The sequence below is a fragment of the Protopterus annectens genome, chromosome 11.part0 (genome assembly GCF_019279795.1).
Source record: "Protopterus annectens isolate FY-2018-M chromosome 11.part0, PAN1.0, whole genome shotgun sequence".
Classification (NCBI taxonomy): Eukaryota; Metazoa; Chordata; order Ceratodontiformes; family Protopteridae; genus Protopterus; species Protopterus annectens.
The window spans coordinates 5,716,158-5,741,059 of NC_056745.1; the positions used below are offsets into that span (position 1 = coordinate 5,716,158).

At 39.4% G+C, this 24,902-nt stretch overlaps 4 non-coding genes and 1 pseudogene across 4 annotated transcripts; all 5 read right to left on the reverse strand.

Annotated features, from left to right (window-relative positions):
• Nucleotides 1–6,102: 6,102 nt before the first annotated feature.
• Nucleotides 6,103–6,267, reverse strand: LOC122816058. The gene has a single exon (XR_006367058.1). It is a non-coding gene; the product is annotated as a U1 spliceosomal RNA (small nuclear RNA).
• Nucleotides 6,268–6,955: 688 nt separating this feature from the next.
• On the reverse strand, nucleotides 6,956–7,120 carry LOC122816057. The gene has a single exon (XR_006367057.1). It is a non-coding gene; the product is annotated as a U1 spliceosomal RNA (small nuclear RNA).
• A 597-nt stretch (nucleotides 7,121–7,717) lies between these two features.
• Nucleotides 7,718–7,883, reverse strand: LOC122816056. Its single transcript, XR_006367056.1, has one exon. It is a non-coding gene; the product is annotated as a U1 spliceosomal RNA (small nuclear RNA).
• Nucleotides 7,884–8,442: 559 nt separating this feature from the next.
• On the reverse strand, nucleotides 8,443–8,608 carry LOC122816052. Its single transcript, XR_006367052.1, has one exon. It is a non-coding gene; the product is annotated as a U1 spliceosomal RNA (small nuclear RNA).
• Nucleotides 8,609–9,308: 700 nt separating this feature from the next.
• LOC122815998 lies at nucleotides 9,309–9,447 on the reverse strand (annotated as a pseudogene).
• Between the last annotated feature and the right edge of the window lie 15,455 nt (nucleotides 9,448–24,902).

Below are 24,902 nucleotides of genomic sequence, written 5' to 3' on the forward strand. Positions count from 1 at the left end.
CTCTTCTTCACCCCCACCTCACATCTTCTTTTCTATCCGCACTTTCCTTGGGTGTGTGCATTACCTGAGTTCCCCACACAAGTCCTGAACCCATTGTTAGCAAATGTTAGCTGTAGCGATTTGGACATGATTGCCTTTTGCCTTTAATTTTTTTATTAGAAAATTTACAGATTTTGTTGGAATCTGTAAATGCAATTAGGCATATTTTATTAGTATATGGCTTAAGGAGCCATCCATAGTTGTTTCTAAGTTTACTACAAAGATTGCTGGTGATATGCATTACAAATGGCATTGAAACTTTGAAACAAGTATTTTTTGTCAGAGTGAATTACGGAAATCTTCGTAATTGTCTATAATGTTTCTGGGCAAATTTGTGACAAATGTATTACAAATGCCAGGCAGCTTACATTGGGATAGTTGGCATTCTTTTATTTTTTATTGTATCATTAACAGAGTACGTAATATTCCTTAGTTGTCCTTAACCTTACCGAACATACTCTTTATGTCTGTATAACTATCAGGATGCTTGAACTACGATTATCTTTCTGTAACTTTGTTAATGTACGATGCACTTTGACACCCATTTCTCATTACTTATGGATTGCTAGTGGATTTGTCTATGCATTGTTTCTACTGTGATACTGTGTTGTGCACTGAGCTATTTTGCATTTCTTATGGTACATTTACATATTACAACATTATCTACAAATTTTGCTCTGATATCAGTAAAATGTGTCAGATTCCATGAGCTTTTTGGACTCTAGCCCTATATTCCTTACCTTTGGTCTTATAAAATTGCTGCCTCATAGTAGGTACATATGACAGAATGAACATGAAATGCACATTTTTCAGTAATGCTCTAGTTTTTTATTATGTGCTTAGACATTGCCACTGACCATTTTGTATTTATATACCTGAAAGACAATGTGTCTTAGGATGTATTACAGTTTTTTACACACCATTAATGCATTCCTGTGCTGAAAGTCAGATAGCTCTGACACATTTCAAAATCATTGTCATCATTAAGTGACAGTAGCTACTTCTCAACACAACAGGAACAAAAATATGTGCAAGGCTTTCTGTAGGTCCACTGAAACCTCTTAGACTAATTAAAAATTGTAAATGGTGTGTATAGCAGGGGCTGCCCTTGGTTGTGTGTCATCAGACTGTCTTGACTGACTCCACCGTTGTTCACCAAGTACTAATTAATGACTTCATTCTTAAGACTTGCAGGCTTTTACCACTTCTTGACCTTGAAAGAGAAGCTTAAAAACACTAAGCCCGGAGATAAAATTTAATGATAGCTGTTAAGTGGCCAAACAGTACATGACAATCACAGTTTTTTGCTGCACTAAACTATTCTTCCTGCAGCAATGTCTGAAATAAGAGTCACAACAAGTAGATTATTTTACTGACTTCTATCTTTATATTTCTAAGAGAAATTAACCTACAGTTTCTGTTAGTTATTACATTTTATTCTGGACAAGAAGAATACAATTCTTATTTTTTTTTTTAAATCTGACGCACTGGTTCAATTAACTGCTCTTTTGATTACTATCCAGTTAATTGTACAAAACATGACCTAACATTTCTACAGTCTTTCTCTTAGTTACGAAATCAAAATATGCAACTGCTGTGAACTTTTACAGATTATTACTCATTATAGCTTTCTATGTAATACAAGCCATTCAAATCAAAGAAAGCTGCAGTATAGCTTGTTAGTATAATAATGACATTCATGAACGGCCCATGTGCTTTAACAGGCTCCACAAGAATAGTGCTGGCAGATTACTCCCCACTAAGAAGCATCAGGATTTGCCAACCTCAGATATGACCTCAGCCTACCAATGTGTGCAATCTCAGCTCTGCAGTCACTTATTTCATTTGGGGTATTGGAATGTTATTACATCAAACAGGGGTACTCTTTCAAAACCTTAGAGGGGTTCCTCTGTGTTCAAATGCTGTCTGTATGTCTGAGAAGAGCTGCTGAGCAGACCATCCTTGCTGGTCAAGCATTCTGTGAACAGGACAGCATGTTTTTCACCCATTCTTTTAAAGATACAGGAAAGGATTGTAGCTTCTTACTAGCTTACTTATAATCACATCGGGTTACTCAAAAGCACTTCACATTCTGAAAACAGTAGTCTGTCTCTTCTAACAGAAGACCTATGTTTGCAAGGCTGCATTTCTAGAAGCCATGAAAAAAAAGAGAGAGACAGAGAGACAATACTGTGGAGCTACCAAAAATGCTTTAAATTTACAACACTGACTGATCTCTAAATTGAGAGCCAATCAGTATGTCACACAAGAAGCTTTGTTTTTATGGGGCAATAAATTCAGATGTACCAGAGCAAATGATACATTTTAGATATCTTTAGGACCCACACAGTACACCGTTTTATATTTAACTTCCTAAGCTTTTAGCTTCTTGTGGGTCACCCACAGGTTAGCTGCATCATGGGGATTGTCGTCTAAGCACTAGGCAAGTCTAATACAGCATTCTGTGAAAAGCCTAGGAATATATAAATATAAACTGAAGCGGTGAGCATACATATATTAATATGGTAATATCAAAGTAGCAAATGGACAGAGTGCTTATCCCCTGTGCCACAGCTTAAATCCAACATTGTGCCCACACACACACACACACACACACACACACACGCACACACACACACACACACACACACACACACACACACACACACACACACACACACACACACACACACACACACACACACAGATACACACACACACTCTTCCACACTAAAAATGTTTGTTCTGTTCTCCCATTCAAAATCTCCTGGTTCAAAACTGATGTCCCAAATGCACAGCAAGAAGAATACCCATACAAATGTACTTCGAATCCAAAAATAATGCACTTACTCCATTTTTATGGCAATAAAGAAGTCAGCTAAGTGGGAAGAGCACATCTGCAAACATTGGATGAGAAGCACAATGCTTTCAGCTGAACAGGTGGGGGAACTAGTTAAAAAGAAAAAAATAGACTTTTTAATATCCCAGGTACTGGGGAACTTGCAAGGGCACACAATTTAACAGAGGGGGACACATGTCCCTTTGTGCCTTCAATGCTGCCACTGCTGACTGGATGTAAAATCTGAGGTAAAATCAAGCTAATTCGCTAAATGGAGGTTTAAATTACAAGTAATCTTTTCAGAGGTATATCCAGCTCATAGCAGGCAAGCGCACACACACACACACACACACACACACACACACACACACACACACACACACACACACACACACACACACACACACACTGCAGCATTACTAATTACTAGCTACATTGGTACTCAGGAAGTCCCCATAAGCTGAAATGCATTTGCCAATGAGAGAGACTGGAGACTAGAGCTGACACACACCGAGTACAAGAACAACAACTAGAGTTAGTAGAAGAATAGTAACTGATGTGGTAATTTTTTTGTAAGTATCTTGATAACGTTCTAAAACAAGTGTAAATAAACCTTTAAGGTGGAAGCAACCTCCTTACTATATATTTACCGTTGTTGCTGCAGAAAGTACATTATTTTTCCATTTAATTGTGTTAAGAAGGGTGGCCCTCTGGAATTATTTCTCAGAAATGAAAATGCTTGCTGTGACATCATGAAAGACCAAACTCGCAATGCTTCACTTCCTAAATTAATGCATAAACTACTGTACTTCTATGACAAATGCATCAATTGTAGTTTCTTACTTCCTATAAACTCAGTTTCCCAGCTAGTTCATGCATGTGGAACACCTCACATTTAAAATTAACAGTGATTTATGTAGTACTCAAACTGCAACGTAAATAAGCATGTTTTCCTTGAAACAGGTAAGTTGCATGTGCTGGTGTATAACATGTTGTGATAATGTAACAGGTATCATTTAACTCAAAAATATTTGTGGTTGTCAGAGAAGTATATTGGAAAATGAAAGCAGTTGTAAAACAATGATTCTTTTAAAAGTAGCCATTATACTCAATGTTTTGTGACCGAGACAGACTACCAGCATTTGAACACAAAAAAAACCCTCTAAATAGTTGAAAGAGTATCCCTGGTTGCCATAATGCCATTCCAATACCCCCAGTGAAATACGAGACTGATGGACCTGAGCTGCCACATGGTGGTAGAGCGAGGTCACATCTGAGGCTGAGGCTGGATGGTCTGCCAGCACTATTCTAGTGAGGTAAGAGTAGATGTATGTATAATATATAGTCATTTGGACCTTATTACAAGAGGAATAGGTCATCATCTTGGAAAGGTAAGGGGTTGCTATGGTGAAGAAAACCTAATAGCTGCATAGGTGGAAATGTGCTGAGTGGGAGAAAGAAAAAAAGAAGAAAGTACTGAGGGTCCCATCTGCAAGAAAGACAGAAACAAAAGAAAGGAGGACAAAAGGATAATGGAAAGCTTGACCTGCACTGAGAGAGAGAAAGGGAGAAAAAAAGTTTATTTGGAGAAAAAGGAAATTGTTGAATTAAGGGTAAATGATTGACTGTTGCTGAGTTAGGCATATGTGGAATTGTATGTACAATACTGGTTAGGGATACTAAATTATGGAAAAAGTCATGCTCTTTAAAGTTGGCTATAACCTCCTTACCATACACAGAACAAGATTATGCAGTTGTTACTGCAAGACAGCACATTGTTTTCCATTTTATTTTGTTGATATAGACAGTTTGTAGTTTCTTACTTCATATAAAGTCAATTTGGGAGCTAGTTCTTGCAAGTGGAACACCTCATATTTGAAATTAACACTGATTATGGATTACTCAAACTACAATGTAAATAAATAACTATTCTTGCAAGTAGGTATTGCAGTAATAAGGAAAGCACTGTCCATTATTAAGCATAACGTTTTGTGAATGGGGTTATTGTAAAACTGAAAGAATAAACCATCAACCAACACACTATTAATTTCTTTTTTTGTAAAATCATTTGCAACTACAAGATGAAATAGTTTGTCAAATATGTGAAGCAACAAGAAAAATTCTGAGGAGATTTGGGTGTCTGCAGTAATAGCCCATAATGCTTTGCCCATATAAATTTTGCATTAGGTTTTGACTTGCCTCCTTTCTACTATGAGAGAGACTAGTATTTACAAAATGTAAAGTGCTTTTGGGTAACCTGGACTAATTCAAACTAAGCTAGTAAGAAGCTATAATCTTTTCCTGTGTCTTATATGTCTGTGTGTATATGTCTGTGTCTGTGTATTATATGGAGGTTTTAGGACTCTTTAATCATATAATTATATACTACTTTTAATTGGATCATGTGACTATGGTGATGAACTGGCTATTTGTATATAAGGAGTGCACTTGAGTTACTTTGTGTAAACAATGAGAAAGAGATATTGTCTCAAAAGCTTTGTGTTGTGTGTGCTTCTATTAAATATGGCCTGGATGTTGGACTTCTGGTTTGTTTTCTGTCATCTCTTTGCAAATACACAGACAGCATCTGAACACAAAGAAGTCCCTCTAAGTTGTTGAAAGAGTACTCCAGAGTGCTGTAATGGCATTTCAATACCACAAATGAAATATGTGATTGATGGAGGTAAGCCTGCACACACTGGTAGGCAGAGGTCGTATTTGGGGTTGGTAACACCCAATGCTTGCAAGTGGGGAGTGGTCTACCAGCGCTATTCTGGTGAGATGTGTGTGCATGCACACAAATGAAAGAATTTTTTGCACCATGGGCATAGGTAAGGTTCAGCTGTGTTGAAGTGCATTTCACATGAAAACCTGATTGTGGAAACATTCTGAGTGTGGCAAAGAAAGAAGGAAAACAGGACTGTAGATCATGTCTACTAGAAATAAAGAAAACAAGCAACAGAAACAAAGAAAGGAAGTAAAAAGAAGAAAAAAAGAAGGAAGGAATGAAGGAAGGAGAAAGGAATGCTAGGCCTGTTTTGAGAAAGAACGAGAGAACAGAAGTGCATTTGGAGAAAAAGGTAAGTGTTGGAAATAAGGATAAATGACTGTTGCTGAGTTAGGAGCTTCTTGAACTGTGTGCAACATATTGGTTAGACATATGTGTGAAGTAGGCAGACTACAGGAAAATAAATAATGTGTTTTTATTTTTGTTAGTTAAAGTTCCAGGGACCACACAAAAGCAATCACCCAGTACCATAAATTATGCAGTTGAGTTTGTCATATTTGGGGAAATCACAGAGACTAACCAACACGAATTGTGCAATGGAAGAGCCTGACCCTCAGAAGCAGACTTCTTGACAGTTGCATTTCCCCTGCTGGATAAGTATACCTTAGGTTGTTAACCAGCAGCTCCAGTGAATCAACAGCATTTGTATACAAAGAAGGCCCTCTAAGTTGTTTAAAGAGTACCCATGGTTACCCTCATGACATTCTGTTACTAAACGAAATAAGTGACTGACAGAGCTAATCTTGTACATGCTGGTAGACTAAGGACATATTTCTTGATGATAACTTCTGATGCTTCTTAGATGGGTTGGTCTGCCAGCATTCTTCGAGTAAGGTGGGTGTGCACGTGCACTCATGAGAGAGGCATTTTGTACCTTACTTTTAGTGGGATAGGTCATTGGGCATAGATAAGGTTTGTTCAAGAAAAGTGTAAAAGGAAATGCCTTTCACATGAAAATTGAATAGCTACATCAGTGGAAACATGGTGAGTGCAGGAAAGAAAGACAAAATAACTGTTGACCCAGTCTGCGACAAAGTAAGGAAAGAAGAAAGAAAAAATAGAAGGAAGTAATGAATTAATGAAGAAAAAAGAAACATGGTTTATTTAAAGAGAGAAAGAGGGAAAAGAACTTAATTTGGAGAAAAAGGTAAGTGTTGTAAATATGGGGAGACTGGCTGTTGTTCAGTTAGGAGGTTGTAGAATTGAATCTATAATATTGTCTGGAATTACTGTTGTGAGCTAGGAGAGCTAGAAGAGAAGAAACGGATCTTTTTTTGTTAGTTTAAGTTCAGGTGAATGCACAAATGCAGTGCTCCACTACCATCATTTATGCAGTTGAGTTTTTCACAGTTGGGGAAACCACAGGGATCAAACCAACAGGTGTGTGCAATGGAAGAGACTCACTCTAGGCCAAATACCTTCTTTTCACGGCATTCCCCCTGCCAGGTAAGTATACCTTAGGTTACTGAGAACCAGCAGCACTAGTGAACCAACAGAATTTGAACACACGGGAGCCCCTCTAAGTTATTGAAAGAGTATCCCCAGTTGCTGTAATATGCCTTTCCCACAAACACCTGAGAGCTGCATCAGCTGGAAATATGCGGAGTGCAGCAAAGAAAGAAAGAATGAAGAAAGGACCATCAATAATGTTAGCAAGAAAGAGAAAGAAAGAAAGGAAGTAAAGAAGGAAGGAAAAAGAAAGAAAGGAAGGAAGGAAAAAGAAAGAAAAGAAGGAAGGAAGGAAGGAGAAAGAAAAGAAGGAAGGAAGGAAAAAGAAAGAAAAGAAGGAAGGAAGGAAAAAGAAAGGAAGGAAGGAAGGAAGGAAAAGAAAGAAAGGAAGGAAGGAAGGAAAAAGAAAGGAATGCATGGACTGTTTTGAGAAAAAAAGAAAGACAGGAAAGAATTGCATTTGCAGATAATGGTAAGTGTTGCAAATAAGGGTAAATGACTGTTGCCAGGTTAGGAGCTTTTGAAACTGTATGTATAATATTGGTTAGACATGCTGGCTTATAACTAGAGCAAAAACAAATTATATTTTGTTAGTTAATGTTTAGGGGAGTGCACAAAAGCAATCATCCTCTTCCATGAATTATGCAGTCAAGTTTCCTACATTTGGGGAAATCACAGGGACCACCCCAACAGAAGTGTGCTATGGAAAAGTCTCACCCTAGGGAAACCACCTTCTTGACCATGGCATTCTTCCTGCCAGATAAGTGTACATTATGTTGCTTAGAGCCAGCATTTCCAGTGAGACAATAGCTTAGAGCCCCAAGAACCTAGTGGGGGATGGTCTGCCAGTACTAATCTAGTGAGATGGGTGCACATGCGCATGTACAATACAGTCATTTTGCACCTTATTAGTTGAGGGATAGATCAATTTGCATAGTTAAGGTTCGGTAACAGTGAAAAAATGTAAAAGGAAATGTCTTTCATGTGAAAACTTAAAAGCTACAATAGTGGAAACATCCTGAGTTTGGGAAAGAAAGAAAAAAGAAAGGACTGTTGATCCTGTCTGTGAGAAAGAAAGAATGCAAGACAAACAAAGAAAGGAAGTAATTAAGGAAGCATAAAGGAAAGCATTTCTTTTCGAGAGAGAAAGAGAGAAAAAAAGTACATTTGGGAAAAAATGTAACTGTTGCAAATAAGGGAAAATAATTGGCTGTGACTAAGTGAGGAGCTTGTGGACTTGTATTTATAATGTTGGTTAGACATACTGGCTTGTGAGATAGGCAAACTAAAAGAAAAGAAACAGATGTATTTTTTGTTAGTTTAAAATCAGGGGACTGCACAAAAGCAGTTACTTACTACCATAAATTATGCAGTTGAGTTTCTCACATTTGGAGAAATCACAGGAGTCAACCCAGCCAAAGTGAGCAATGGTAGACCCCCACCCTAGCCAAAACACATTCTTGATCATGGCATGCCACCTGCCAAGTAAGTATACCTTAAACTGTTGAGATCCAGCAGCTCCAGTGAACCAACAGCATTTGAGCACAAAGGGGCCCCTCTAAGATGTTGAAAGAGTATCCCTTATTGCCATAATGGCATTCCAATACCCAAATGAAATATGTGCCTGATGGAGCCAGTCTTACATGAGTTGGTAGGCTGAGGTCATATTTCAAGTTGATAACACCTGATGTTTGTTAGTGGGGTGGTCTGCCAACACTATTATAGTGAGGAGGATGTGCACACGCACATATGAGGCAGCCATTATTTACCTTACCAGGGGTGACATAGGCCATTTTTCATAGTTAAAGTTCACTAATAGTAAAAAAAATGTAAAAATAAGTGCCTTTTGCATGAAAACTTATTAGCTGCAATGATGGAAGCATGCTAAGTTTGGGAAAGAAAGAAGGAAGGGAGAAAGAAGAAAGGACTGCCAATCCTCTCCATGAGAAAGAAATTAGCAAGAGAAACAAAGAAAGGAAGTAATGATCGAAGGAGAAAGGAATGAATGGCCTGTTTCGAGAGAGAAAGAGAGAAAAGAAATACATTTGGAGAAAAAGGTAAGTGTTGTAAATAAGGAAAAATGAATGGCTGTTGTTCAGTTATGAGCTTACAGACTTGTATTTGTAAGATTGGCTTGTGAGCTAGGCATGCTATAAGTAAAATAATAGATGTATTCTTTGTTCATTTATGTTCGGAGGACTGCGTGAAAGCAATTACCCACTACCATATATTATGCAGTTGAGTTTCTCTCATTTGGAGAAATCACAGGAGTCAGCTCAACAGAAGTGTGAAATGGAAGACCCTCACCCTGAGGAAACCACCTTCTTAGGTTCATAGGTTCATAGGTTCATACTAGGCTATCTGCCCGAGGGCATTTACAAGCCTAGCCCATAGTTTTGTGGCTTACGCCACCCCTTTAGTATGGGGAACTATACCCATTATTTTGCTGTGCCTCTGTTGAGCAGTGACACTGAGGTAATCCCTGGGGTATATCTGCGATCTCCCATCCATTGGTCAAGATTTCTCTTGAACAAGGCCAGCGAGGTGCTCTGCCTCACATATACCGGGATTTTATTCCACAGCATAGGGAGTCTTTGGGTGATGAATCTATCCCTCCAGCACGTCCTATTAATAGCCGTGTCGAGGTTTAAGTCTCCGCCCTTGTGGCTCTGACGGATCTAGATTTTTGAGGTGAAGCATATTCATCAAATCTGGGTTTGACATGGCCTTGTATGTTAGGCAAAGGTCACCTCTGAGCAAGCGGTGGCGACTGAATAGAGCTGGAGTTCTTTCAGTCGGGCAGCATAGGACAGATGTTTGAGACCCTTTATCCTTTTGGTGAGGAACTTTTGTGGCCTCTCCAGCTGCTGCAAGTGTCGGGTCAGATACATTCGAATGGGGCATTGTACTCAATCATTGGTCTGATGAGTGATGAGTATAGGAAGACTATGACCTCCCTTGATCTAGATGAGAATCCCTTCATGATAAGGTGGGCAATGTAGAAGGTCTTCCTAACTACTTTTGCTACATGGGTGTCGAATGACAGACTACTATCAACCTGGGTCCCCAGGTCCCTGATAACTTCTTCTGTGCTCAGTGGATTGCCACCTATTTGGTAGCTAGGGGTAACCTTGTTTTTCCCGAAGGAATGACTATGCATTTTTTGGCATTTAACTTTAGGCCATGGCTCTGGCACCAGTTATCCATTTCTGTGAGACCCTTCTGAAGGATATCTGTGTCAGATGTGTTTTCTACTATGGCCCAGTTTGCAGTCATCTGCAAACTTTGTCAGCCATAACCCTCCTGTGTTTGCTTGTACTTGGAAAAGTAGATGCCAAACAAGAGTGGGCCCAGGACTGAGCCCTGTGGTACACCACTTGTGACAGGCTTTGAGTCTGACATGGCGCCAGCAACTCTGACCCTGTGGGTTCTGTCACTCAGCCAGTTTGCAACCCATCTTGTGATGTATGGGTTAACATTTAAGCTGATGAGTTTTTCAATGATACCCGAGTGGGGTATTGTATCGAAGGCCTTCGCCAGATCGAGGTAGGCTGTATGGACTGCCTTTCCCTCATCAATGGCTTTGGTGACTGTTTGAAAAAGTCAACCAAGTTTAGAAGGCATGATCTGCCTTTGACAAAGCCAAACTGGGATGGATCCAAAGTCTGCAAATTCCCTATGTCTTTATTTATGAGGTCCATTATGATCCTCTCCATGGCTTTACAGATAAGGCTTGTCAAGCTAATGGGCCGGTAATTTCCAGGGTCGGTGGAGGCACCGCCTTTGTGAAGTGGGACCACAGTTGCAGTGCGCCACTCCCTGGGTACGTATCCAGAGGTAAGACTATGATCAAACAGCTGTCCTAGCTGTGGGTTTAATTCCTCATTGAGTTCGTGGAGCACACAGCCGGGGACACCATCAGGTCCCATGGATGCTGTGTTTTTTGCTTTGGAGAGAGCAGTTCTCACTTGGGCATTGGAGATGTTTGGGGGGCTGCAATCGCTTGGTATAGATATCTCTCCTTTTGGGGGGGGGAGAAGTTTGCACTGAACCTGTCAGCCAGTATGTTGGCAATGTCTGTAGGATCAGTAATCTTCACATCATTTTGAACTAGTTCTGAGCATATCTGGGAGTTTCGTCCCAGGTTTCTAACATAGCTAAAGAAGGCCTTATGATTGTCTTTTGAGTCTTTAGCTATTTTTCTCTCAAAATTTGCTTTGGATGATTTTATGAGAGCTCTTAGTTTTTTACTTATAGTGATCAAGGGTGTCTTACCTTTTAAGGATTTTGCTCTATCTTGTAGTAGCTTCCTCCTTTTGTTGTAGAGTTTGTTTATGGCTGGGGTCCACCAGACTGGACGCTTGCCTTTGGTACAAAGAGTCTTTGTTTTGCTTGGGATTGCCTTATCCATGCAGTCCTGCAGGTGCTGGTAGAAGGCATTTGTAAGTGATTCAGTGGCTTGAGTACTGTTTTCCACCGGCTCGGGGGCCTTAAAGGAGACCACACTAGTCTTTAGAAGTGTGAAGTTGGCTTTCGAGAAGTTCTTTACTGTGGTCTTTTTTATTTCAGGTGGGGGTGGGATGAGGACCTCCAGCGAGATTAGTTTGTGATCTGATCTCACCAGTGAGGGGTATACTTCCGGTGTTGAACATTGTGCTCCCATGTTCGTGATGATGAGATCAAGTATGTTTTCTCCTCTTGTGGGGATGGTGACTAGTTGTTCCATGGCATTTGAGTTTATGAATTCCAGGAACTTTTGGGCTAGGGTGTTTGGGCTTGAGTAGTGTTCCCAGTCTATATTAGGGTAATTGAAGTCACCTAGTATGATGGTGTTTGGTGATACATTTATCCCTCTAGTGTTTTCAGGAAGGCCATGTGAGGTTCCTGAGTTTGTGAGGGTGGCCTGTAACATGCTACAATTTGCAGAGCAGTCTTGCCTATGGTTAATAGCACCTGGATGGTCTCCGATGCATCGTGCGTTGCCACCAGTCTTGAGGTGTGGGTGTCTTTGATGAATATGGATACCCCCCCCTCCTTTCTTGGTATTGTCCGAATTTTGGGGCCGGAGCATGATAAGAGGTAAAACCTGATAGTGCTGGGGTGCTCTCAGGAGCCTTGAACCAGGTTTCTGTCACTGCACAGACATCGATGTTCTCCATACTGAGAAGGGCCTCGAGTGCGTGCATTTTGAGATTTAGACTTCTGGCATTGAGCAGCATTACCCTTAGTTTTTTCCTTTTTGTGTTCTAGGGTGGTAGGTTTAGAATTTGAGCCTTGCCTAAAAAGGCACTATGGGGTGGCAAGAGCCTTTGCCAATATCCGGAATCCCAGGGTGACAGGTGCAAGCCGTCCCTTGCGAAGCAGCGTGGCTTGTCCAGCATGTCATCCCAGGCAGACAGACATTGGATCCCCTTTGAATGACACCAGAGTTTAAGCCAATTGTTAAAGCTGATCATCTTATCTCTGTATTGTGGCATCATTCTTGGTGAAGGTAGGATACTGCTCAAGGTCAGGGTCATACCTGCCTGGGCTACGTAATCAGAGAGCTCCTCAATGTCTCTTTTCATGTAGTCCAAGGAGGTACGTCTCAGGTCGTTTACACCAGCGTGGACAATGACTGAGTCGTATTTGTACCTGCTGTTGAGAGACCTGAGTGCTTGCGTTATGTGGCGGATTCTAGCGCCTGACAGGCAGCTTACTGTGACCTTCTCCTTACTCAGTCTGGTGAGCGGGACGTCAGTGTGTCTGACTATGGAGTCACCAATGACTAGTGTGTCTGGCATTGTGTTTGGCCTTAAGGGCTGTGACTGTTTGACACTCTGACTGTGAGGTCTATGTGTTGCAGGTGTTGTGTTCTGAGGTGGTGGTTGTTTGGGTGTCTGCTTTGGTGGCCTCTGCTGTTTTGGTAGATTTTGATCAGAGCCTTGAGTATGTCTTTGTGTGTTTATGTGTATGATTTGAGGTTGTGATGGTACTATGTGAGACTGGGTCTATAGTGTGTGTGGTAACCTTCTCCTCCTGACTGGTCTTGCCAGCCCTATGTTGAGAGAGCTCAGCCTCCAGTTTGGCCGTATAGTTGCATCTCTCGCATGTATTTGTGTTTTGTGGGAGGAGGAGAGGGTTGTCTGTGTACATGAGGCAATTGTAACATTGCCTCAATATTCCCAGGTTCACCAGCTGAGCAGGAGAGGACACTAGCAACTGATCCCACGACATGCTAGAAGGACTAGACAAAAAAACTTTAAAAGAGATTCCGGGGGATGTGGGTGACCGAGAAATGGGGGTTTGCCTTTTTGGGGTGCTATCTATAAGAGTGCCGTATCAAGGTAATAAGTACTGTAGGAGCAAGTGCTAGGTTTAACAGATAGAGAAAAGTCTACTTGGAGTCAAGTAGAGATGATCTTTTTAGGTATTAGAGAAAGTGCTAGTAACAGGGATGCTTAAAGGTAAGATTGAAAAGAATGCACTCTGCAGTGTGTGCACTAGAGAAGTTAGATATGAAAGTAGGTAACTTGAGTTTTACCTGTTTAAAAAGTTAAGGTTTAGTGGAGAGTTACTATTTTTAAAACAGCAAGATGGACTGAAAGGGGTGGTTACTTTTGTATTTTGGTACTATGAAATACTGTAGGATGGCCAATAAATTTAAATAATTGAAGGGGTGGGATTTCAAAAGTGATGGTTTTGTGATTACTCACATAAGCCAGTGAAAGTAGAGAGAAATGAGATATATGGTCAGATTAACATAAGAGGCGGGCAACTAGAAAGACAGTGGTATTTAACAAGACAATTCTGCCTGACTCAGAACGGAGAGAGCTGTGGTCTCTTTTTAAGTTTTAATATGCTGTTAAAACAGAATGCAAGCAAAACACAAGATAAAGAAAACAAACTACAGTATTCAAAATATAGAAAGGCAATACAGAAATACAAAAAATAACAGCAAACTAACCTTTCCTTCACAGCAAAGTGTAGCAGAGTCTGGATGAGCCTTTCCTGCCAAGTAAGTATACCTTAGATTGTTGAGAACCAGCAGCTCCAGCATTCTAAATCTCATTACCCAGGTCTGGGTTGTTTTTGCAATGGTGAATGTGGTTAGCACCAAATCTGTGTTTGCACTCAGATATTGGCTTGGTAGTCTTATTGCAGCAACAAGAAAAAGTCTGACGAAAGTTTGTTGTCTGCAGTAATACCCATAATGCGTTGCCCACATAAATGTTGGATTATGTTTTGACTTGTGTCCTTTCTGTTAGAAGAGAGAGACCGGGAGATTGTAGGTTTACCCCGGGAATCATCTCTGTGTCACTGCTGGACAGAGGCAAAACAAACTAATGGGCACAATATTTTTTAACATAAGGGGTGGCGTAAGCCACAAAACTTTGGGCTAGGCTTATAAATGCCTTAGGGCAGATAGCCTAGTATAAACCTATGAACCTATGAACCTATTGCTTGCAAAATGTGGAGTGTAATGGAATGAACATTAATAGCACAGTTTTGGGAATTTAAAGAAACCACACAGATATTAAAAATAAAGCAGAATTCAGCACAATCCACATCTCTTTGCAGGTGCAACTCAAATGCCAATAACAATATAACAAATATACTATTAATAGCTTGGTAAATCTGAACTGCAACACAGAAAAACATGAACTGTGACTGGGGCACAGACAAAAAAAAATCATGACCCAAGGGAGAAGCAGCTGAAATATACATCCTGACCCTTCAAAATATATCCATAATGTGGGCTGCACAAAAATGTTTACTGTGCATTGTGACACCATTTGCACCTGAAATTTACATCATACTGACAGCTCCTTTTAACACAATGGTTTAATACTCAGTGCTAGTTCAGTGACACTGGATCATTTACCTAGCAACGTGTGGTTTATTTTCTGCTAACAGCATGCCCCAGTGGCATAATAAGATAACAGACAATTTGTGCTTACCATTTCGCAACAGTGGTATGCTTTACTACACAATATAGGCTGTATCTCTACGTGCCTCATTTCAGTTATAAAATGATCCCAAACCTAACAAAGATAAATGCAAAGTGTGAGCAAGAAAGCAAAAGAAGAAATAAAAATATTATTGGGAAAAAAAACGGTCTCTTGCACTGAATTGCTTCTGTCTGTATGAGTCAAACTGGGTTTATTTCATACTCACAAGGTACAGGATTTGATTCTTACCTTTGGGATGAAACAGGTTTAACATGGCCCACGAGGGCAGATAGCCCAGTGTGAACTTAGAGACACATACACACACAATTCTTTTATTACTGTACAAAACAAACTATGATCAGTATATATCCAATTCTAGTAATCTCTGTGGTATCCCCAAAGTCTCAAAACAACCCACTAAAGTGTAGTGGGTCCAAAAACAAAACAGTGTAAGAAACTTCTCTGTGTGGTAGATTTTCAGTCCATATATTTCTAGTTAATCACTGTATATTAATCAGATCAGACAACAGTAGTAGAAGTAGCGAACGTAAACTCATCTTAAGTCAAAACAAAACAAAAAGTAATAACAGAAAATATATAATTGTACAGCATTACTAAGTATTCGAAAGTAATCCAAGGCAGGCAGTCTACTTCCAGTTGAAAGTCCTTTATTAAGTACACAGACAAGCGATCCAAGTAAAACAAAAATAGAGTAATAATTTCCTCACAAGCTTTCTAAATATATATATATACTTTTTATCAGTCATGGGAGTGGTTTATTGTGCTGTAAAACAAAGTGTTATTGGTACACATGTTAAATTCACATCCCTTCCCCCATCAGTGTGACATTCGAGCTGGTCCTGCCCTAACTAGTAGCTGTCATAATAATATATAACCCTTATGTACTTTAAATAAAATTTATAATTATGTATTACCTCTTATTTAACCAAATTATTAAGTAGATTATTAAGCCTGTGATTTTATCCAAGACAATATACTACATGGCTGGAAATATATCAACCTTAGTTCATTTGGCAATCAAAAATATATATATAAATATATACATATACATTTTGCATGTAAAAATCAATTTCTATTTTCCCAACCTATTGTTAACAAAGATCGCTTTCGTCCTTCTAGACTTCTTCAGGTCTATGTACAAGAACCCTAAAAACCTATATAATTGTATAATTAATTAATATTGTTATTACACATCATTTTGAATAAAGTGGAAAAAAGAACCAGAAAAAAATAAAAATAGGAAAAAATGTATGTATGATGATGGAAACAAAATATACACTTAAATTTCAACTGATTTAAAATGGTATTTAAAACCAATTTGTAGAATAAAATAAAATAAAATAAAATACAATTAGTCGTGTAAACAATGTGGCAATTTTCTAAGTTCTAGTGCACTTTTAATTGAACAGTAGTAGCTTAGTCCAGGCTTCCTAAAAGAGTTCAGTTTTAATTGCCACATGAGTTCATGTTCTCCAGAATATTCGGGATGTCTCCTTCAAGATCACCCATGTCTATGCGATCCAGGATCTGGAACTTAAAACCTGTGTGTCTTTTATGAAGTGAAAGGTGTTTGGCTAGTGCATTATTTTTACATCCAGAGCGGATTTCTGACAGATGACATGAAATCCTACGCTTGAGTTTATTTACAGTCTTGCCCACATAGACTGTATCATATTAATTGCACTGTGCCCTGTAAATTACTTTTTTAGTGTTACAGTCACCCCCTGCACTGGTTTTAATGATCTTCTTTAAATAAGGGCAATAAAAACTATCACCTTGCTGTATAAATATACAAAATGTGCAATTAGTTTCACATTTTTAGTGCTTTTCTCACATGGTCTAGGTTTAAATTCAACAAAGCTTCTAATGTTCCTGGCCTTCCTATAAACAAATGATGGGGCTTCACCTAAGATGTTAATCAGAAAAGGGTTTCCTGTGACAATATCCCAGTTTTCTTCAATAATATTTTTGATACTGTGATAATCCAAAGTGTATGTCAGGATGCAGCTATTTTTTGCATTTGTTATTCTCTGTGGAATTACTTAACAATTTTTCTACTGGGGAGGTTGAGTGAAGGTGCTTCAGTCCTTTTCAGTTCTATAATGGGTTCCAGGATGTTTTTTAACATCTGACTTTCATAGCCTCTCACTAGAAAATCATTCTCTAAGTTGTTCAGGTTTCTCAAAAATGGTTCCATCTCGTAATTCAGTGATAAAATCTCCAAGCTGCAAGGTGTCACCTTCCCACACAATAAACACACTGTCAATAAAACGTAAATAGCATGTGATATGCTGCTTGTAATCTGTGTTGTTTAACAAAAAGTCCTCCTCCCATTTGCCCAGGGCTATGTTAGCTATGCTGGGAGCCATGGCAGCCCCCATTGCTATACCAGTTTTTTGTTTGTAGTGTTTGCCATTGAAACCTGGGGAGGTTGAGTGAAGGTGCTTCAGTCCTTTTCAGTTCTATAATGGGTTCCAGGATGTTTGTTAACATCTGACTAACAAATACAAACACCATCAGACACACACATCCTACAAAAAGGCCTCACTGAAACGGACAACTGGTGCCGGAGTCACGGCCTTAAACTAAATGCCAAAAAATGTATAGACATCCCCTTTGGGAAAAACAAAGTACCCACAAATTATCACATAGACAGCAACCCACTGAGTACTGAAAAAGTAATCAGAGACCTAGGGACCCAAGTCGACAGCGACCTCTCATTTGATACCCACGTTGCCAAAGTGGTTAGAAAAACATTCTACCTTGCACACCGCTTCATGAAGGGATTCACATCCAGATCCAAGGATGTCATTGTACCCCTATATTCCTCCCTCATCAGACCCATGATTGAGTACAATGCCCCATTTGGTATGTACCTCACCCGGCATTTGCAACAGCTGGAGAGACCACAAAAGTACCTCACCAAAAGGATCAAGGGTCTCCAACATATGTCTTATTCTGCCAGACTAAAGAAACTTCAGCTCTAATCAGTATCATACCGCCTGCTCAGAGGTGATCTCTGCCTGACGTACAAGGCCATGTCCAATCAGGATCTGATGGACATGCTCCACCTCAAAAAATCCAAGTCCATCAGGACCACGAGAGCTAAAGACTTAAACCTCGGCACAAGTATGAATAGGACATGCTGGAGGGATAGATTCATAACCCAGAGGCTTCCCATGCTTTGGAACAAGATCCCAGTTCATATTAGGCAGAGCCCCTCACTGACTCTCTTCAAGAGAAATCTTGATGAGTGGATGGGAGATCGTAAGTTTACCCCAGGGGTCACATCTGTGTCACTGCTAGACAGGGGCACAGTGAACAAATTCTATTATATAAGGGGACCTTCATTGTGTCACTACTAGACACAGTATTCTAAATTTATTCTGTACATTTTTGTACCATTTCATGGGGTGGCAAATGCCACATCACTATGGCTAGGCTTACAAATGCCCCAGGGCAGATAGCCTAGTACTATACTATGAAACTATGAAAGCAAAGAAATTGAAGTCCAGTACAAGATTAATGAGCTTGCTTAACTTTTGCAGTCATGCCTGTGCACCCTGATTATGATTCTTAAAAGACTCCATAGCTGCTGTTATACAGTAATTGTGAGGGAGCACTGTGTACAAGGATTCCACATCGGTAGCTATCAAAATACTGTCAGCTTCCACTGTAATGTTTTTTATTTTCTTCAAAAAATCCATTGAATCTCTTATGTATGACTTATTCTTTTCTGCTAGAGGTTTCAGCAAGTAATCAAGGTAAATGGCTGTGGCTTCAGTAAGGGAACCTCCACTTGCTACCACCGGTCTATAAGGTGGGTCTTCTCTGTTCTTGTGTGGCTTTGGTATTCCAAAAAAGTAAGGTAAACGTGGGCATGGGCTCCATAAATAATTATAAAGATTTTCAGTGATAAGTTTTTCTTCCCATAATGTGGTGAGATTAGTGTTCCATAAATCATATGCTCTTTTTATGTCATCCATGGTAAATAAGTCATAAAATCTGTTATCCTCCAGCATGTCCTCTATCTTTTGGTTGTAGCTAGTGGTATCAGTCACAAGTACACCTCCTCCCTTGTCTGCCTTCATTACATGCCTGGATTTATCATTGCCTAGCTCAAGCAATGCTTTTCTTTCTCCCTGTGTTAAGTTATAAAGGTTTTTCTTGGGAGGTTTTTTAAGCAGTTTCCTGATATCCATCTCACATTTCACTTCAAAAGCAGCTAGTGTTTGTAGTGGTGGACAATAGCTGCTAGGCCTTTTTATAGTTTCATCAATAGGCTTATTTTCAGTGTCATTACTTTTGCCATGAAACCGTACCCTTAAGTTGAGCTTCCTCACAAACATTTTAAGGTCTGTCAGTACTTGAGCAACCTCACTCCTGCAGCTTGGTACAAATGTAAGCCCTTTGGACAACATACTTTTTTCCTCTTCAGTCAGTGCTTAAACCGAGTGCTTCCAGATAAGTGGAGCACCTGTTATTGTGGTACCTGTTGTTGTCGTTATTGTACCTGTTATTGTGGCTGGTTCCTCCATCTGAGCCTGGAACCTGGGTTGTAGTCAGGGTTCCAGTCGGGATTGCCCAAGTATTGTATTTCCCTCACCCCTGTCCACTGTTTGGTTCTCCTGTCTCCCTGGGAGTTCGTGGATAGAGTATGAGACCTCTGAAATTCTTCCTCTGCTTCCTGGAATCTCAGTGGGTTGTAGTAGTATTCCTCGCTGTGGCTGTGGTATGGGGGAACCTGGTAAGAGGGACAAGCTCTGGGGCTCTAGTGGTGGTCGTTGCTCTTGTTCTGGTACTGGTGCTGGCTTTGGTATTGGTGTGGTGGTTGATGTCTGTGCTGTCGATATTGGCCTTCCTGAAGAAACTGGTCTCTGTGAAGGTGCTGCTGCTCCTGGTAGTGGGATTGTCTGTGGTCCCAGTTGTCCCGGTAGTCCTGTAATTCATCCTGGTCTGTGTACAAGAACCCTAAAAACCTATATAATTGTATAATTAGTTAGTATTGTTATTAGTATTGTTATTACACATCATTTTGAATAAAGTGGAAAAAAGAACCAGAAAAAAATAAAAATAGGAAAAAATGTATGTATGATGATGGAAACAAAATATACACTTAAATTTCAACTGATTTAAAATGGTATTTAAAACCAATTTGTAGAATAAAATAAAATAAAATACAATTAGTCATGTAAACAATGTGGCAATTTTCTAAGTTCCAGTGCACTTTTAATTGAACAGTAGTAGTTTAGTCCAGGCTTCCTAAAAGAGTTCAGCTTTAATTGCCACATGAGTTCATGCTCTCCAGAATATTCGGGATGTCTCCTTCAAGATCACCCATGTCTATGCGATCCAGGATCTGGAACTTAAAACCTGTGTGTCTTTTATGAAGAGAAAGGTGGTTGGCTAGTGCATTATTTTTACATCTAGAGTGGATTTCTGACAGATGACATGAAATCCTACACTTGAGTTTATTTACAGTCTTACCCACATAGAATGCATCACATTCATTGCATTGTGCCCTGTAAATTACTTTTTAGTGTCACAGTCACCCCCTGCACTGGTTTTAATGATCTTCTTTGAATAAGGGCAATAAAAACTATCACCTTGCTGTATAAATATACAAAATGTACAATTCGTTTCACATCTTTAATCCTTTTCTCACATTGTCTAGGTTTAAATTTAACAAAGCTTCTAATGTTCCAGGCCTTCCTATAAACAAATGATGGGGCTTCACCTAAGATGTTAATCAGAAAAGGGTTTCCTGTGACAATATCACAGTTTTCTTCAATAATATTTTTGATACTGTGATAATCCAAAGTGTATGTCAGGATGCAGCTATTTTTTGCATTTGTTATTCTCTGTGGAATTACTTAACAATTTTTCTACTGGGGAGGTTGAGTGAAGGTGCTTCAGTCCTTTTCAGTTCTATAATGGGTTCCAGGATGTTTTTTAACATCTGACTTTCATAGCCTCTCACTAGAAAATCATTCTCTAAGTTGTTCAGGTTTCTCAAAAATGGTTCCATCTCTGTGGTGATTCGAGCTAATCTATAGCCTTGGGACTTCACTACATTATACTTGGTTTTTGTAGGATGTAGACTTTTACTGTGGAGTAATAAGTTAACCCTTGTTGGTTTTCTGAATAGATCAGTGGTGATTCTGTTATTGTTGGTATAATTGGAAATCTGCATATCTAAGAAAGTAGTTGAAGTACAGCTATGGGAAGAGATAAATCAAACAACTCCCTTCCTGAAGTTTACCATTTCCCATAGCTGTACTTCAAGCACTTTCTTAGATATGAAGATTTCCAAGGACACCAACAATAACAGAATCACCACTGATCTATTCAGAAAACCAATGAGGGTTAAATTATTACTCCACAGTAAAAGTCCACATCCTACAAAAAACAAGTATAATGTAGTGAAATCCCAAGGCTATAGATTAGCTCGAATTACCACAGAGATGGAACCATTTTTGAGAAACCAGAACAATTTAGAGAATGATTTTCTAGTGAGAGGCTACGAAAGTCAGATGTTAAAAACATCCTGGAACCCATTATAGAACTGAAAAGGACTGAAGCACCTTCACTCAACCTCCCCAGTAGAAAAATGTTAAGTAATTCCACAGAGAATAACAAATGCAAAAATAGCTGCATCCTGGCATACACTTTGGATTATCACAGTATCAAAAATATTATTGAAGAAAACTGGGACATTGTCACAGGAAACCCTTTTCTGATTAACATTTTAGGCAAAGCCCCATCATTTGTTTATAGGAAGGCCAGGAACATTAGAAGTTTTGTTGAATTTAAACCTAGACCATGTGAGAAAAGCACTAAAAGATGTGAAACGAATTGTACATTTTGTATATTTATACAGCAAGGTGATAGTTTTTATTGCCCTTGTATAAAGAAGATCATTAAAACCAGTGCAGGGGGTGACTGTAACACTAAAAAAGTAATTTACAGGGCACAGTGCAATGAATGTGATACATTCTATGTGGGCAAAACTTTAAATAAACTCAAGCATAGGATTTCCCGTCATCTGTCAGAAATCCACTCTAGATGTAAAAATAATGCACTAGCTAAATGCCTTTCTCTTCATAAAAGACACACAGGTTTTAAGTTCCAGATCCTGGATCGCATAGACATGGGTGATCTTGAAGGAGACATCCCGAATATTCTGGAGAACATGAACTCATGTGGCAATTAAAGCTGAACTCTTTTAGGAAGCCTGGACTAAACTACTACTGTTCAATTAAAAGTGCACTGGAACTTAGAAAATTGCCACATTGTTTACATGACTAATTGTATTTTATTTTATTATATTCTACAAATTGGTTTTTAAATACCATTTTAAATCAGTTGAAATTAAGTGTATATTTTGTTTCCATCATCATACATACATTTTTTCCTATTTTTTTTTTCTGGTTCTTTTTTTCACTTTATTCAAAATGATGTGCACTAACAATACTAACTAATTATACAATTATATAGGTTTTTAGGGTTCTTCTACACAGACCTGAAGAAGTCTAGAAGGACGAAAGCGATCTTTGTTAACAATAGGTTATGAAAATAGAAATTGATTTTTACATGCAAAATATATATGTATACATTTATATATATTTTTTGATTGTCAAATGAACTAAGGTTGATATATTTCCAGCCATGTAGTATATTGTCTTGGATAAAATCACAGACTTAATAATCTACTTAATAATTTGGTTAAATAAGAGGTACCACATCATTTTACATTTTATTTAAAGTACATAAGGGCTATATATTATTATGACAGCTACAAGGTAGGGTAGGACCAGCTCGAATTTCACACTGATGGGGGAAGGGATGTGAATTTAACATGTGTACCAATAATACTTTGTTTTACAGCACAATAAACCACTCCCATGCCTGACAATATATATATATATATATATATATATATATATATATATATATATATATATTTAGAAAGCTTGTGAGGAAATTATTACTCTATTTTTGTTTTACTTGGATCGCTTGTCTGTGTACTTAATAAAGGATTTTCAACTGGAAACAGACTGCCTGCCTTGCTTGGATTACTTTCGAATACTTAGTAATGCTTACAATTATATATTTTCTATTATTACTTTTTGTTTTGTTTTGACTTAAGACGAGTTTACATTTGCTACTTCTACTACTATTGTCTGATCTGATTAATATGCAGTGATTAACTAGAAATAGTACATTGAGGCTGAGCTCTCTCATCTCAAAACTGGTGTAACCAGTCAGGAGGAGAAGGTAACCTCACACAACACAATTCCAGTATCACATAGTCCCACCACATCAGCGAACCAAACACATAAATACACAGAAACATACTCGGAGGCTCTAAATAAAAATCTACCTAAGCAACAGAGACCTCCAAAGCAGACATCCAAGCAAGCGCTACCTCAAAACAAAACACACACAACACATAACCCACAAAGTCAGTGTGCCAAGCAGCCACAGCCCTTAAGGCTGAATAACACACCTGATACTCTTGTTATAGGTGACTCTATTGTCAGACACACTGACGTCCCGCTCACCGGGCTGAATAAAGAGAAGGCCACGGTGAGCTGCCTGTCGGGTGCTAGGATCCGCCACATAACGGAAGCACTCAGGTCACTCCAAAGCAAATACAAATATGACTCAGTCATTGTACATGCTGGTGTGAATGACCTGAGACATACCTCCCTGGACTACATGAAAAGAGACATAGAGGAGCTCTCTGATCATGTAGCCCAGGCTGGTATGACCCTGACCTTGAGCAGCATCTTACCCTCACCTAGAATGATGCCACAGTACAAAGACAAAATGATTGATTTTAACAATTGGCTAAAATTTTGGTGTCATTCAAAGGCGATCCAGTGTCTGTCAGCCTGGGATGATATGTCTGACAAGCCACGTTGCTTCGCTAGGGACGGCTTGCACCTGTCACCACTGGGCTTTTGGATATTGGCAAAGGCTCTTGCCACCCCCATAGTGCCTTTTTTAGGCAAGGCTCAAAAGTCAAACCCACCCCCATAGACAGCACAAGGAACAAGAAACTAAGGGTAATGCTGCTAAACGCCAGAAGTCTTAACCTCAAGATGCACGCACTCGAAGCTCTCCTCAGTATGGAGAACATCGATATCTGTGCAGTGACAGAAACCTGGTTCAAGGCTCCAGAGAGCACCCCAGCACTACCAGGCTATACCTCATATCATGCTTTTCGGTTCCAAAACCCGGACTGAACCACAAAAGGAGGGGGAGTTTCCATATTTATCAAGGATATCCACACCTCCAGGTTAGTGGCATTGCACGAAGTATCGGAGACCATCCATGTGCAACTAACAGTGGGCAAGACTGCTTTTCAGTTTATAGCATCCTACAGACCACCCTCTCAAAGTCAGGAATCCCACTCGGCTTTCCTGAAAACATTGGAGAACATGAAGATCTCTCCGAACACCATTATATTGGGAGACTTCAACTACCCAAACATTGACTGGGAGCACTACTCAAGCCCCAGCACCTTAGCCCAAAGGTTCCTGGAAATTATAAACTCAAATGCTATGGAACAACTAGTCACCACTCCCACAAGAGGGGACAACATACTAGACCTGATCATTACCAACATGGGGACTCTATGCTCCACACCAGAAGTATATCCCTCATTGGTAAGATCAGACCATAAATTAATTTCACTGGATGTCCACATCCCGACCCCACCCCAGCCCAGAAAACCACAGTGAAAAACTTCTGAAAAGCGAACTTCTCACTTCTCAAAACCAAAGTGGAATCCTTCAAGGCCCCAGGGCCAGTGGAAACTACGGCCCAA